A 12,845-nucleotide genomic window follows, 5' to 3' on the forward strand; every position below is an offset into this window, starting at 1 on the left:
AATTGTTAAAGCCCAGAATATCTCCTATACAATGAGTCCACCAGAAGTTCTGCTCTTCAATCCCAATAATCCCCAGAGCAGCCTCAATAGACTCTGTATTAACCTCTGGTGAGTCCAATCCACACTGACATCAGCCCAGATAGCAAGTAATTGTGCTGCAAGTTTGAAAACGACTTGCTAAGCACTTTCTAGACTTGCCAGGCTTCACAAGTTTGTTGCACAATTGCAGAAAGTCCGCATTGTATGACTCCAGATCAATTTTCTTTGCAAACATTCTGCAAGTCTGCTGCAAGTTCTGGTTCAGTTATGATGTATAATAGTCATCCCACCAAAGGGGGTCGCTGTGGCTGAAATTTCATCATTGCTCCCTGCTGTGTGTAAGGTTTTTCTTTAATTGGTGCTGGGACAACGATAGAGTCACTTTGGGAGTGGTGACCATGAGATCTGATATGGAGTTCAGGGAGGTAGAAATCAAGGAGTGACTAATCGGAATATCCCATTGGTGTAGCAAAATTTGGAACGTTTTATTTTTCCTTGCTTATATGGTGAGATTTAGCAGAAAATGTGTCTATTTAACGAGAAGTGAAAATAGAAACCTCAAAGACCCGGTTCAAGAAACCTGGTAGTTCCACCACTATCTAGAGGACTACAAATCCCAGCAATACAGTAGCAATGCAGAATACCATCAGCTATAGGGGGTGTATATAGAGAGCCATGCATTGTATATAGAGAGATGACTGCACTGTACTGTGTTGTAAAGAGATCCATGTACTGTACTGTATATAGAGAGACCCATGCAACGTGCTGTATACAGAGAGACCCATGCATTGTGCTGTATACAGAGAGACCCATGCATCGTGCTGTATACAGAGAGACCAATGCATCATGCTGTATACAGAGAGACCCATGCATTGTGCTGTATACAGAGAGACCCATGCATTGTGCTGTATACAGAGACCCATGCATCGTGCTGTATACAGAGAGACCCATGCATTTTGCTGTATACAGAGAGATCCCTTTCATGGGAAATAGGAAAAGGTGGATACTTTTGTTATCCAAAAGTAAAGTTGCGCTAGAACTTATAAAATACCAGAATAATAATATGACATAATATATCCTGTTTTTAAAAACAAAAAAATAATAATGTGACTGCAAATAGTGCAAAAATGAATCTAAAATGAATATAAAAATTAATATAAAAACACATAAACAGTCCAAAAATGAGGGAGAGAGACAAGGAGATGAATTTCAGTCCATTAAAGTGACTCCGTGAAACACCCTTCAGGTATATAGCAGGTGCACCCAGAGAGAGAGGTTCACCCACCACCAGATTCAGTAAAGCCCCGTACACACGACCGGACTTTTCAACATCCAAAGTCTGACGGAATGATTCCGTCAGACTATTCGATCGTGTGTGGGCTGCAACGGACTTTTGATTCGCAAAAGTCTGACAGACTTTAGAAATGGAACATGCTTCAAATTTTTCCGCCAGAACTCTGCCGGACCCAGTTCCTACCGAAAAACTCGCTCGTGTGTATGCTATTCCGACGGACTAAAACCGACGCTAGGGCAGCTATTGGCTACTGGCTATGAACTTCCTTATTCGAGTCCAGTCGTACGTCATCACGTTCGAATCCGTCGGAGTTTGGTGTGATTGTGTGTGGCCAAGTCCGTTCATTCGAAAAGTCCGTCAGAACTCTGTCGGAACTCCGGCAGAACTCCTTCGGAAGTCTGTCGGACATAAGTCTGGTCGTGTGTACGCGGCATAAGGCTTACCAGCTGACAAGATCTCTTTTTAGGGAGATCATACGAGCTTGCAAACGAGACAATCACTCCTGGTCCCTTTAATAGGCTCTGCTGGCGTCTCCAACTCCTGTACCCCTTTCTCAGAGCGTCTCCCGTTCCACCATAATCATTTAGTAAGAAAAAAGAGAAAGGCTCCCATAGCGTAACTCCATATAAAATTTTAATCCGAACGTAATAAAATAAAAGTAACAAACTCACAGATTTCCAGCTGAATACAAGCGTGTGTATAATCACGAGCCGGCCGTCTCTCTCCTATTTACACTGCCCACCCTTCCTGGTCAACGGGGAATGGCGGTAACGTCAGCACGCCGCTCACCCTAAGTCGTTTCGTCAAAAGTGACTTATTCCTTCGTTGACGAAACGACGTAGGGTGAGCGGCGTGCTGACGTTACCGCCATTCCCCCGTTGACCAGGAAGGCTGGGCAGTGTAAATAGGAGAGAGCCGGCCGGCTCGTGATTATACACACGCTTGTATTCAGCTGGAAATCTGTGAGTTTGTTACTTTTATTTTATTACGTTCGGATTAAAATTTTATATGGAGTTACGCTATGGGAGCCTTTCTCTTTTTTCTTACTAAATGATTATGGTGGAACGGGAGACGCTCTGAGAAAGGGGTACAGGAGTTGGAGACGCCAGCAGAGCCTATTAAAGGGACCAGGAGTGATTGTCTCGTTTGCAAGCTCGTATGATCTCCCTAAGGCTGGGTTCACACTGCTGCGGGGGGAGATCCGGATGTGATTCGCACCGCAAATCACATCCGATCTCCGTAGCGATGCGAGTTCAGCCATACAGATAGTATGGCTGAATTTGCATCGCTCCCGCAGCAAACTCGCACGGGACCCTTTTTTTGGTCCGCAACAGAATCGGATCGCATGGGGGTTCACACCATGCGATCCGATTCCTGTGCGAGTCGGCAGATCGCACTGCAATATGCGGACGGATCTGGGGGTGTCATTAACATATCATTGACACTCCCAGCCGTCCGCATAGGGCAGTGTGAACTGCCGGCGGGAGTAATGCGATGCGGGAAAACGCCGCGGATTTGCGGCGTTCCCGCATCGCAGCGGTGTGAACCCGGCCTAAAAAGAGATCTTGTCAGCTGGTAAGCCTTACTGAATCTGGTGGTGGGTGAACCTCTCTCTCTGGGTGCACCTGCTATATACCTGAAGGGTGTTTTACGGAGTCACTTTAATGGACTGAAATTCATCTCCTTGTCTCTCTCCCTCATTTTTGGACTGTTTATGTGTTTTTATATAATTTTTATATTAATTTTAGATTCATTTTTGCACTATTTGCAGTCACATTATTATTTTTTTGTTTTTAAAAACAGGATATATTATGTCATATTATTATTCTGGTATTTTATAAATTCTAGCGTAGCTTTACTTTTGGATTATTGTGTATTGTGGGTATCTCACATTGTGTTGCGGCAAGAATTTATGATTATTAGTATTATTACTATTATTTTAAATCTTGTCTCACTGGCACAGGTTTTTTTGATTATTCAAGTATTTTTTGGACAGCGTTGTTTTTCAAAGATTTTTTAGGATACTTTTGTTACCATCTACACCGGGCTCTCCTCACTCTACAGAAGTCTCAGGTCAGATGATACCTTTCTGGTCTAGGCATATATTAAATCATAGTGTAGCGCTAAAAGAAACAAACAAAAGTGACCTAATACATGATGATACGTGGTCATACAATATTTAACCAAACATTAAACACAAAAATCATAAAATGTGCAAAAAATACACCTTAAGTGCAAAATTCATAAGTGTATATAATAAAAAAGTCCAAGGAAAAAATAAGAGTCTCTATATAATTGTTGATCCAATCCAAACGTGAGATAAGGGTCATGATGATACCTTTCTGGTCTAGGCATGCCTTATATCCCTGACAATAAAGCAGAGAGATGAGTGGAGGGTTCCCCACTACTGGTTTCTTTATTGTGCTGTGTTGGGGTTGGTTTATAAATGGCTAGATTTGCCTCCTACATTGTGTGCAATGTCTATCATTTCCCTCTTACATTCTGTTGACATCTTCTGTAGCTTTATTCCTGGCCGGCTATTCTCTGCAATCTCTGTATTTATGCATCTGTTGCCCCTGAAAACACAGCGATTCTCATTGTGTAATGCCCTGTGTATTTTTGTATATGTAATAATAATAAAAAATGCAGTAATATGTGATAATGTTGTGAAACAATGATAAAAGAGCTTGAATCAAAAGCAGATATTTTATTATTTTTTATGTAAAATCAGATGAATTATCTGCTTTTGATCCAAGCACTTTTATCACTGTTTCACATATTATTGTATTTTTTTTTTAATTAGGGATAATCATTTAATTTATGCATATTTTCTATTCTTGCTGTTTATCTTCTTGAATTCGTGCACTTTATCACTGTTTAACATATTATTGCATATTACTGCAATTTTTGTTTTGTGTTTTTTTTTTTAATTAGGGATAGGCATTTATGCATATTTAACTATTTTTACTGCTTAGTTTCTTGAATTAGATGAGAGACAATCATTTTGTTAAATACCGTTTTTATGGTATTAATATTGATATATTAAATAATTCATATTGATGAGAAAAGTTCCAAGAAAGTCCGTTCAGTTCTTGTGTAAAAACTCAAAAATTGATTTAATAATAAAAATAGCAAAATATTACATGAACAATATCAAAATGTAGAATGTAAAAATAACATCAATAGAGTATTATATTCCTACGATGAAGAATCAAATGTGTGTGTAGTTGTGCCAGCTTCCTTCAATGTCTCATGATGTCTGAAAAAATCTCTGCTCAGCTGTCTTTACTGTCTTTTCACTTTATCTTTAAAAGGGCTGGTTTAAAGTTCCTCTAAGCCCTTGTACACGCGGTCGGACATTCGGACGGAAAATGTCCGATCGGACCATGTTGTCGGATAATCCGACCTTGTGTGGGCTCCATCGGACTGTTTCCGTCGGAATATCCGACCGACAAAGATTTAGAGCTAGGCTTTAAAATTTTCCGACAACATGATCCGATCGGACTTTGTCCGATCGTTTGTGGAGAATTCCGGTCGGACAAAGTGCCACGCATGCTCAGATCAAATTCCTAGACCAAAGCTATTGGCTACTAGCCTGAACGTAGTCCCATCGTAACGAAATAACGTCATCACGTTACGAAGCGATCGGATTTTCTGACAACTTTGTCTGACAGTGTGTATGCAACACAAGTTTCGGACAAAATCCGACAGATTTTGTTGTCGGAATGTCCGACCGTGTGTACAAGGGCTAAGACTTAATATACTCTTCTAATGAGACATAGCTTCTCTACTACCTCTCACGCAAGGATGGGGGTTGTTCAGTCTCTATGCATTGACATTCCTGAGGAGTGGGCAAGAACAATGTGTGAAACCATTTAATGTATACAATATAAGTTTCCTTTAACATAAGATCAAATACTACATAACCTAATCAAGAAATATTGTAATATAACAAACGTATATTCTCATATATACACAATCTTTTGCATCTTAAGAAATGTGAAAACTTTCTCCTCATGTGATGGGGGAAGATGAGGGAAACCCTTCAGGTCTGGTATGGATATTAAGGGGAACCCCCACCAAATTTTTTATTTAAATGGCATGGGGGCCCCCTCAAAATCCATACCAGACCCTTATCGGAGCATGCAACCTGGCAGGCCGCAGGAAAAAAGGGGGGACGAGAGAGTGGCCCCCCTCCTAAACCATACCAGGTAACGTACCCTCAACATGGGGCAGGTGCTTTGGTGCATGTTGATCGGGACAAGGGCCTCCTCCCCACAACCCTTGCCCGGTGGTTGTGGGGGTCTGCGGATGGGGGTCTTATTGGAATCTGGAAGCCCCATTTAACAAGGGGACCCTGAGATCCCGGCCTCCCCCCCCCCTGTGTGAAATGGTAACGGGGTACAAATGTACCCCTACCATTTCACAAAAGAAGTATCAAAATGGTATAAATGACAAGACACGGCTTGGGACAAGTCCTTTATTATAAAAATAAAAAAATAGAAATTTCACACAAAGTCCATTCATCTTCTCTCGCCCCGCCAACGGACCGAAAAAGAAAAAAAAAACCCACACGCTACCACCGATCCGCCTCCATGGGATCCTGCTGTAATGACCATCCTCTCAGGTGACAGTTCTTTTATAACTGAGCATGGGGCCACACGGTGAGGTTCTCAAGTGACCCGCCCCCTCTGAAGCATGGATACTATCCTATGGGTTTCCCGGGGCATCAGAGGGGGGCGGGGCCACCCAGTTACGTAAACAGCAGTTTAACAGGACATGTTCAACTCAGAACAGGCCTCTCCATGGTCGACCAAAGCAGCTGAGTGCATGTGCTCCGCACCATATCCAGAGGTTGTCTTTGGGAAATAGAGGTATGAGTGCTGCCAGCATTGCTGCAGAGGTTGAAGGGGTGGGGGGTCAGCCTGTCAGTGCTCAGACCATACGCCACACACTGCATCAAATTTTTCTGCATGGCTGTCGTCCCAGAAGGAAGCCTCTTCTAAAGATGATGCACAAGAAGGCCCAAATTCAGTTTTCTGAAGACAAGCAGACTAAGGACATGGATTACTGGAACCATGTCCTGCGGTCTGATGAGACCAAGATAAACTTATTTGGTTCAGATGGCGTCAAGCATGTGTGGGGGCAACCAGGTGAGGAGGACAAAGACAAGTGTGTCTTGCCTACAGTGAAGCATGGTGGTGGGAGTGTCATGGTCTGGGGCTGCATGAGTGCTGCCGGCACTGGGGAGCTACAGATCATTGAGGGAACCATGAATGCCAACATGTACTGTGACATACTGAAGCAGAGCATGATCCCCTCCCTTCGGAGACTGGGCCGCAGGGCAGTATTCCAACATAACGACCCCAAACACACCTCCAAGATGACTACTGCCTTGCTAAAGAAGCTGAGGGTAAAGGTGCTGGACTGTCCAAGCATGTCTCCAGACCTAAACTCTATTGATCTGTGGGGCATCCTCAAACGGAAGGCGGAGGAGCGCAAGGTCTCTAATATCCACCAGCTCCATGATGTCATCATGGAGGGGTGGAAGAGGACTCCAGTGGCAACCTCTGAAGTTCTGGTGAACTCCATATCTAAGAGGGTTAAGGCAGTGCTGGAAAATAAAGGTGGCCACACAAAATATTGACACTTCGGGCCCAATTTGGACATTTTCACTTAGGGGTGTACTGACTTTTGTTGCCAGCGGATTAGACATTAATGGCTGCGTGTTGAGTTATTTTGAGGGGAATTTACACTGTTATACAAGCTGTACACTCACTACTTTATATTGTAACAAAGTGTCATTTCTTCAGTGTTGTCACATGAAACAATATAATGAAATATTTACAAAAATGTGAGGGGTGTACTCACTTTTGTCAGATACTGTATGTTTCATACTTTCCCCCCAAATTGTGTTTAGCATAAATCTATAATCCATACAACCTTTCAAATAATCTTGTCAAAATTTGAACTTAAAATATGTTTCTTAATTTCAATTCATTCATATATGTGAGATGATTTTATAAATAAATACATATTACAATGTAAAGTTAGTCCTAACTTTTCTATATGACTTTAGAAAAACATTTATTGTTATCTTAATTAACACAAGATGTTCCTCCTAGCTAAAATGACTCTATTGTAAGGATGTTTAATCCTTCCAACTCTGGAAATACACTATATGTGATTGTAAAAGTTGATGTGTAAAAAATATCTCATCTTGATATGATAAACATATCATAAAATAAAAGTGGTCAGCCTTTGCGCCGCTAAGTGGTAATAAGTGACTAGAGTGGAACAAAATCCAAAATCAGATATAATGAAACACAGATGCTGCGAAAAAGAGCCTGAGTGATATAAAGTGCAAATGCTAACTAAAAAATGCAGCAGGACAAAATAGTGAACACAAACTATCAAATAATGAATATAAAGGGGTGGGTCCTGCGCAAATCGTGCCACTCAAATAAAATACACAAATTCAAAATAATATAAATATGTGCATACATACAATGCCGTGAAAAAAATATAGTCCAAAAAACAGCACGCATAAAAATATATAAAAAATATATAAAAAATGGAAAAAGGTTTAATGATAGAACAATAATAAAATGTCCGCTACTCAAGGCTCCCAGAACTCTCACCTTTAAACGAAGTGAATAAGCAAATCAAACAAATCCAGGATTCTCTTATTTCATTCATAAATAATAAATAATAGCCATCAGGAAATCCAAAGGAGGGATGTAATGATACAATTCCGCCACTAGAGGGCCAGTCCCAGCTTACAGAATAGGTGATATGGATCTTCACTTCTATTCCACAGTGTATGGCTCAAAATAAGAGAGAGGAGGGGGAGAGAGAGAAACAGGAGACTTCCATAGTGTAGTAGTTTAAAAAACGGCAGGTAAATTTATTAAAAAGCAGTAAAGACTCTCACATTTTAATTGCAAAAACAAGCACAATCAGGAAGAGGGTATAATGACAACTTCCTCCCGTCTTACTCTACTTCCGGTTCGTCCTCTGGCCAATCCCTACGCGTTACGTCATGTGACTTCTTCATGGGGATCCCCATTCAGAAGATGCAGTCAATCCACTTGTTGGTAATATTTTTTCCAAATTGGATGAACTGGATCACCGCATTGATCAGTTTGCCATGACATTACAAATGCTTCTGAGTCGCACAGCTCACCTGGAATCTCCCACTGTGGTCGCCCAGGTACAACCTATGTTGCAGGCCGACCCTGCTGCTGCTCCAGTCTCGGTGCAGGCACCTGCCTTGAGTATTATCTCTATAAGAGGTATGTCTGGTTCCACTCTGCTTCCCCAGCAATTTGGGGGCGATCCAGCAGAGGGTTTCTCAACCAGGTTGAGATATATTTTGAGATGCTGCCCCAGGCGTTTCCCACTGACAGGAGCAAAGTAGGTTTCATGATATCTTTGCTTTCTGAGAGAGCCTTGGCCTGGGCAAACCCTCTATGGGAGATGCAAAAACCCATTGTCTTGAGCTAACCTGAGTTTGTGGCCTCCTTTAAAAGTGTATTTGACGTTCCCACACACGCTCCGCTTCTGCTGCCAAGTGCCTCATGTCCATTGAACAGAGTATGAGAACTGTTGCCGACTACACCATTGAATTCCATATTCTGGCAGCAGAAGTTGCATGGAACAATGAGGCCCTCATGGCTGCTTTTTCTCATGGTCTCTTGTATACCATCAAGGATGAGATATACTCACTGAGCTTGAGAAGTTGATCATGTTTGCCATCCTCGTTGACTCCAGACTCAGAGAAAGGCTCCCTTTTAAGGAGTGCTTACGGAAGCCTCCTGTATGTTTGTCTGAGAGCTTTGCAGTCCCACACGTGCCTCCCTCACCTCCCATGCCTCCTGGTACCGAGTCGATCAGTGAAGGTGAACCCATGCACTTGGGTTTTCACGTGTCTCTCTGCGAATGAGAGAACCTTTAGGAGGAGGGAGAGATTGTGCCTTTATTGTGGCCGGGCAGGTCACTTTTTGAAAGCTTGTCCTACCCATCCAGGGAACGCCTGAACCTTGAGGTCCTGGTGTTTCAACCCCAGTTATCCAGAAGGATAAGACCCTGGAGCCTTTATTGAGCTAAGTCGTCCGTCGAGATACAGGCTCTAATTGACCCTGGGGCTGCAGGCCTGTTCATTGATGCTGCCTTTGTATTGAAGCACTCGATTCCGCTGCAACTGCGTGACATTCCACTTGCCATTGAGGCTCTTGATGGGAAACCTCAACAGCCTGCCCATGTAACTCATGAAATGGTTCCATTGTCCATAGCCGTAGGGGCTCTTCACCATGAGATAATCCAATTCCAAGTTATTTTCTCACCTAAGTTTCTGCTGGTTATTGCTTTAGTTACAGAAGCACAACTCCTCTTTTGATTGGCTTCGTGCTGAGGTTCTCTCTTGGTCACCACAATGCAGTGAGACATGCTTCCAGAAGGTAGCCAAGGTCCTGTGTACCTCTTCACTCTCCTCCCTGCTGGAGGAGTACCGCAATTTTAGCGATGTCTTTGACAAAGGTCAAGCCGGTAGTTTGCCTCCACACCGGCCGTATGATTGCGCAATTGACCTTCAACCTGGTGCCATACCCCCTCGTGTCCGGGTTTAACCTTTGTCGGTCGTGGAGGATAAGGCCACGGAGGAGTATGTTGCAGATGCACTTTCTCAAGGTTTCATCCGCAAATCCTTGTCTCCTGCTGGTTTCTTCTTTGTGAAGAAGAACAGTGGTGAACTGAGACCTTGTATTGATTATAGGGGTCTCAATCGTTTCATGATTAAGAATTCCTATCCGATTCTGTTTATTACGGAATTATTTGACCGCCTCAAGGGAGCAACGGTTTTCACAAAGCTTGATTTGAGAGACGCATACAATCCCGTGAGGATTAAGGAGGGCGATGAGTGGGAAGCTGAGTTTAATATCAGAACAGGCCAATATGAGTACCTCGTAATGCCTTTTGGCCTTTGTAAAGCCCCGGATGTTTTCCAGGAATTTATTAACGATGTCCTCCGAGATTGGTTGCAGTTATGTGTGGTGGTTTATCTCAATGATATCCTCATATTTTCCAAGTTCCTGGAGAGCCACCACACAGATGTCTGTCGTGTGCTTCAGAAACTAAGAGAGAACAATCTCTATTGTAAACTGGGGAAGTGCGAGTTCCATCGTGAACAGGGTAAATTCCTGGGTCATTTCCACTGCAGGTTTTTTGATGGAACCAGAAAAACTCATGGCAGTTCTACAGTGGCCCGACCCGTAGGTTCACATCCTCTGCAGCATTTCCTGGGCTTTGCCAACTATTATCGAAAGTTTATTAGTAACTTCCCGTCTCTGGTCAAGTCCCTGACCGATATGACCAGAAAGGGTGGTAACCCACAGAGTTGGTCTCCGGAGTCCATTAAGGCCTTTGAGAGTCTCACGGCTGCCTTTTGTTTCTGATCCTGTGTTGGCACATCCTGATCCTACGTTACCTTTTATCCTTGAGGTTTATGCTTCTGAGACTGGTGTTGGTGCCCTTCTGTCTCAACGTCCTACCTCTGAGAGTGCTATGCACCCTTGTGGCTACTTTTCCAAGAAATTGTCACCTGTGGAGTGCAATTACCAGATTGGTGACAGAGAGCTGTTTGCGATCATTTTAGCCCTGAAAGAATGGAGACATCTCCTTGAAGGGACCACTGTGCCAGTTCTCATTCTTACTGACCATAAGAATCCTACATTCCTAACGTCATTCCTGTGACCCAGAGGGAGAAGCCCAGACAAACGAGCTCAGGCTGGACTTCTCCTTTAATGCAGAGAATGCACCTTCTGCCTTTACAACCCCTTTAAAATAATATAATTTTTTTATATGAAATTGACATTTCCTATCTGATATCCTCTGAAGGGTCATCTCACTGTCTCATTATTGATCAGATATCGATAATTACACAACCAGTAAATACAGATCTCACCTGTCACATTGAGGAAAGTCCCATTTCCATCTCCGGACATTTGTTGGCCGATATGAAATATAACTTCACAGTAATACATCCCGGAGTGTGACAACTCCACACTGTGAAGGGTGATGGCGGCCGATCGTCCATGGAAGAACTGATTGGTGTCCACTCTGGAGAGTCTTCCAGAGAAATACTTATAATTCTCAGAGATCTCCAGCCCACTCCTCACTGTGTGTCTGTACCACTTGTAGGACCCAATAGTAGCATTCTCTCCATCGATTCTGTAGTCACACGGTAAGGTTATGGAGTTGCCCTCTGTGGCCCATATTACTGGAGTCTGCCATACATGGATTGTCTGTGATAGAAATCCTGACAGTGAGAAAAACCGATGAGTGTGATAAGAGTATAGAGGAGAAATGACTGTACAAAGATCTGTACTAGATATATAATCATAGATAGATAGAATATTAGGAAAGAAAGAAAGAAAGAAAGAAAGAAAGAAAAAAAGAAAAAGAAAGAAAGAAAGAAAGAAAAAAAGAAAAAGAAAGAAAGAAAGAAAGAAAGAAAAAAAGAAAAAGAAAGAAAGAAAGAATATGTAGATAGTGAGATAGATAGATACTGTAGATAGAATTATAAAATAGAATGAAGGAAAAAAAAAAGAAAGTAAAGAAAAGAAAAGAAATGTAGCTAGAGAGAGAAAAAGATAGAAAGATAGATACAGAAGAAAGACAGATATCTCGTCAAACAGCAAATACCAATGACAAAAGACTATAGAGGAGAAAAAAAGAATAAATACAATTTCTTCCTCAATTTCCAGGTCTGTGACCAGACCTGGGCTTTACCCTTATAATTAGTGAAGACATGATGCTGAGATGCCGGTACAGTACTCTGACATTGGGCCCCATAATAGCTATATTTTCGGTTTTAGGGTTTTACTAAAGCAAGTTTTTTTTTTCTATAAAAATAACAAACATGTTATACTTACCTGCTCTGTGCAGTGGGTTTGCACAGAGCAGCCCCGATCCTCCTCTTCTCAGGTCCCTCGCTGGTTCTCCTGGCCCCTCCCTCCTGTTGAGTGCCCCCTCAGACAGCAGCTTGCTATGGGGGCACCCGAGCCGAGCCACAGCTCCCTGTGTCCATTCAGACATGGAGACGTGATTAGGCCCCGCCCCCTCTCTCCTCATTGGCTAACTGACTTTGGTTGATCAGGAGGGAGAGTCCCAGACGGCCGAGGCACCTTGTTTATATCACTGGATCAAGAGGGGGCTCGGGTAAGTGTTAGGGGGGCTGAGGGGAGGATGCTGCACACAGAAGACTGTCTATCTTAAAAGAGAAGTATGTTTTTTTTTTTAACCCATCATACTTACCTAGGTGGATGCTGCATCTGTCCCCCGCCGCCTCAGCACTGAGAACCGAGCGATCAAACACCACCATGGCTCGGTTCTCTCACCTCCCCGAGCAGAGAGCTGGTGCCTGTCACTCAGCATCTCTCCTGCACTTATTCTCTTATTTGGAGCGCTGAACTGTGGAGGGGCGGGGAGCGGTTCGCTGAGAGACTGAGGCAGC

This window comes from Lithobates pipiens, unplaced genomic scaffold (genome assembly GCF_037356315.1).
Source record: "Lithobates pipiens isolate NorthernLeopardFrog02 unplaced genomic scaffold, aLitPip1_a1.2 Scaffold_23, whole genome shotgun sequence".
Taxonomy (NCBI): Eukaryota; Metazoa; Chordata; class Amphibia; order Anura; family Ranidae; genus Lithobates; species Lithobates pipiens.